Source organism: Triticum dicoccoides, chromosome 6B, assembly GCF_002162155.2.
Source record: "Triticum dicoccoides isolate Atlit2015 ecotype Zavitan chromosome 6B, WEW_v2.0, whole genome shotgun sequence".
In the NCBI taxonomy this organism is placed as follows: Eukaryota; Viridiplantae; Streptophyta; class Magnoliopsida; order Poales; family Poaceae; genus Triticum; species Triticum dicoccoides.
This window is the reverse complement of record NC_041391.1, coordinates 435,927,239-435,931,451: the sequence shown is the minus strand read 5'-3', so window position 1 is coordinate 435,931,451 and position 4,213 is coordinate 435,927,239. Positions and strand designations below refer to the sequence as shown.

General features: G+C 44.2%; 1 long non-coding RNA gene across 4 annotated transcripts; it reads right to left on the bottom strand.

Annotated features, from left to right (window-relative positions):
* Positions 1-885: 885 nt before the first annotated feature.
* Positions 886-3,958, bottom strand: LOC119326198. Of its 4 annotated transcripts, XR_005157841.1 has the most exons (3): positions 2,707-3,957; positions 2,005-2,052; positions 886-1,906 (listed from the first exon to the last, which is right to left on the bottom strand). It is a non-coding gene; the product is annotated as an uncharacterized LOC119326198 (long non-coding RNA). The 4 variants fall into 4 exon arrangements; XR_005157840.1 differs by having other exon boundaries at positions 886-2,052; positions 2,536-3,958; XR_005157839.1 differs by having other exon boundaries at positions 886-2,614; positions 2,707-3,958.
* Between the last annotated feature and the right edge of the window lie 255 nt (positions 3,959-4,213).

The window sequence follows — 4,213 nt, the reverse complement described above, 5'->3', positions numbered from 1 at the left end:
TTCGCCGCCCTCCGGAGGAACCCTTGGCGGAGGGCACGGCGCTCCCGAGCGCGCTCAAACACATCTTCACATCTCCTTCCGCCTCGGACGTGCGAGGAGGGCCACGGATCAGCACTCCCCCGCTGGGCAGGGGGCTGGGGGCTGGCGCCCTCGCGATGGCCGGACACGCCTCGCCAGAAGCCTGGCCCAGAGCCAGTTCGCCCTCCGAGGAAGATCGCAAGGCCGACCTCAGCCGGTCGCCGTCCGAAACCAGCCGAAGAGCCCAGGGCAGGCTGGCTATGCCCCAGGAGGGCTCGTGAAGGATGGTTGAGAGGGGTGCAGAACCAAGACGCATCGCAGGATGGCCCGCCTCTCCAACCGGCCTCACCACAAGGGCAGTGCTGGAGCCCGGGACGCTTGGGGAAGGTGGAGAGGGCGAGGCCTGGAGGGATGGCTCCTCAGTCACCTCCGTGAACTCGACAGGAAGGGCCCTGCAGGGTAATGATCAGCTGAAGCAGCAGGAGAGTAAGGAACAGAGGAAGGGAAAGGCTTACTCATCGGTGGTGAAGTCACTACAACAGGAACCCCCCACACCAACGCATCAATGCGTTGTTGTATGTCCATATATGTGTTGCCAAGGTCTACACCAACGAATCAGTATGCGTTGCCGTTGGTGGCGTTGCAATGGTCTACAACAATATATATGCATGCGTTGGTAACCTGCATGTAGATCCGTTGGTAGAGAGCAACATATACAGCTAGAGCTCAACAACGCTTCATATGCGTTGGTGATGACCATGGATATAAAAGATCATTGCTTCATATGCGTTGGTGGTGATCGTGCACAATAATCTCAAATGAAAATAACAAATTAGTAGAACAATTCTTGACCTTGCAATGTCAATAGTTGGAGGCCAAACAGAAACTTCTCATATATTAAATTGACTATGTTGCATTACAAAGGACGTGATCCAAGGATTACAAGAGGTGAAACTATCTATCTGTAGCCGAATTCTTGACCTTGCAATCAACTATGATGTCTGAAACATTGATCCTAAAAATGAAATTCTAAGTATCTTGTAGTAGCCCCATTCTTAACCTTGCAATCAACATGCGAGCCATGCATTATCAATTTATCTTCGTGATCTACAACAACAACAACAACAATAATACTATTAGATGAGCAACTTACATTATAGAAATCAGGTTAATAGAGAAGTACAATTTAAAGGAGCACCTTAAAAATGTGATTTATCAAGACCTAGATTTATTATATAGATAAGGGGATAATTAATAATGTGAATACAAAAAAATGAACATGAATTTATGAAATAACATCTCAGATTATGCAATCTATATCCGTGTACTAATTATTTTTGCATCTTGCATCAACTCAAAACTATATGAACTATCATTATATGTTATTAGTGTTCCAGTCTATTTGCTCTTAAAAAAAGGCCAAAATTCAGATGTGGAAACTGCATATACTTGCAATGTCAGTAGCATTACTCTGTTAAAAAATAACAACAATACACACTAGCAAAAGGGTCATCACCATGCTATGGAGTACAAACACATAGGCTTTGAATCTTCACTCTTCACCCATTCTTTGTAAACTGAGGACATTCTATTTATCTTAATTGCCTAGCACATATTCGGAATGTCCATACAAACATCATATACTACTAAAAGATACTAATACAGCGAGTACCTTTGAGATGTGGTTGTTCATTGTGAACAACCATCAACTTGCATATACTACTAAAACAATCCAAAATATATATTATACAAACAATGAAATGAATTCACCAACCAACTAAATGACAAGTAGGTAACTAATAATACCAAATATACTGAATTGAATATTTCCATTTTCGAGAGGTCTCGGCATTAATTCGCTTTGCGTCACATTACTCCCGTACTACTCCTGCTTCAGATTATTTATTAGTCATGCATGTATTAGGAGAAATCTCAGTGCCAAAAACTCAAAAATCTGTACATAATCTACATCACACAAGAGATTACCGAGTCACAGATTAGAATTTCCTGATCTGTGAATGAAATTTGCAGAACCTGCAGAAGCAACAACACGAGAAAAAGAACATCATCAGACTTGGGACAGTTGGAGTTATCAACTCATGCATAGAAAGAATACATGCATAATGAATAAGAAACAGAAAGGGGGGAGAGCAGGAGAACTACGAATTATCTAATCCACGCCAACCCTGAGCCCCTGACTTGACCTTCAGGGGTGCAGGATCTAATTAGTATAGGCAAGAGTGCAGCCTAATTATATACACGAAAGGAGATAAAATAATAATTCATTGGCAGCTGGGAAAGATGAGCCTGCCAGACTGAGCCACCATAGGAAGTCTAGTTTCTACATGGGTTTTGTCTTGAGTAGTATTATGTATAATATCAAACAACTTTCGTGTTCCAAGTTCAGCTGGTTACATCATGACCCACATTCTGAACTGAACTGGAACCCCAAAAGATCACAAGGTTAGATGTAAGTGAATTAGAACCATCATGTAGTAACAAGTCAGAATTAGTTACCACTACTCTAGCTAGGAGATCGATGGATAACGAAGACCAATGCTTTTCTGGTTGATCACCACAAAATTACTGTAACTTCCTGAGCGAACATGCACGTCATAGAAACAAGTGAGCACAATCTTTTCCGAGAGAGATAGAGATATAGAGCAGGGGACACACTAAGCAAAACACCTTATATTTCAATTCAATGATCTTCTTGACATGTTCGTCAACTTGGCGTCCTTCGGCAGAAACCATCTTTTCTCGCTTAATGTTTGAGTAGAAGAATCCTGCATCTATTTCGCTGAGAAACTTATGTGTCAACGGTAACCTTTAGTGATGCACGTGAAATAGGAAATCTAAGGGCCCGTTTGGCAGCTATGTATTTTCTTAGTAGTTGGAATATACTGCGGTTTCTAAAAAATACTATAGTTTTAAATACTTTTGGGTGTTTCTGTGACGGACCTACAAACAAATAGCAGGGCAGGCTAGGCTGAAGGAAAGCTGTTATGCACTCATCCTAACAACAAATTCTCACTAGATACAATTTCTTTTGAGGCACTATGGATATAAATTGGAAATTTGACGCAGTCAGATTGTTCTCATGTTAACAATGCTTCACTCGATACAGTTTACTCAGATTGATGTCATGCTAACCAGTGCTAACCAGAATTCTTTACTGGATACAATTTAAGCTGTAGAAATCAGTATTTAGATGAATAGACAATGTTGTAACTTGTAAGTGAAATTTAGGGATATATGAAAGAATCAAAGGAAATTACCTGCATCGTCTTGCAGGTTATTTTCCCCTTATACAGGCAGTACTTACATCACTACACCTACAAATCTCTCATGCAAAAAAGCAGTACTCACATCAGTTGCAAATATTCTCCATGAAAAAGGGCAATTTTATCAAGACATATGAACACTTGCAAATCAGGAGAGCAACTGGCAAATCAAATACTGGCAGGGACTCGGGATTTTGGAGAGGTCGAGAGGAGTTGCTGCTTTCCTCCTGGGCTGAGTCACTGGCAGGCAGCTGCGTGGATCTGTGGGTTGCGACCAATCGGCTGCTGTGCGCCGGTGGGCGCCGTCGGCAAGGAACAAACAAGAACGAGTGAGGAAAGGGGCGTACCTCTGAACTGATGCAGTTGGGGATGGGGGCGTCGGTGCTTGCGTCGTCCCTGGCTGTGCGGAGGAGAACGGCAGCCTTAGCATCTCAGGTCGCGCGGAGGAGCGGCGGCGGCGGCACCTTCCCCGACGCGAGGAGGATGGTGACGACACCGTGTGTGTCCCTGACGTGAGAAGGATGGCGAAGATGCAGTGTGCGTCGCGTCCCCGACGAGCGGAGAAAGTCGCAAGGGACGCGGGCTCGGCGAATGAACAAGGGACGGCGGCCCGATGCAGCACGTTTAGGATAATTTTTTTTAGGATAAAGGCCAAAACGAAGGGAGAATAGGCGTCGTGCGCGAGCAGGAGGAGCGCGAGCGCTGACCAACGAGACGGAAGAGGTGGAGGTGGGTACGGGGAGGTTTTTTTTGGGTACGGAGAGGTTAGCGCTAAGTGGGGAATATGGGAGGTTCAACCACACAACACATCATCTACCTTCGTTGCTAGGCATGCGTTGCTGTATGGTTTTTTTTGTTGTAGTGAGTACCTCCTGTGCTTCAATAAGTGGTAAGGGTAATCATCATCCAAG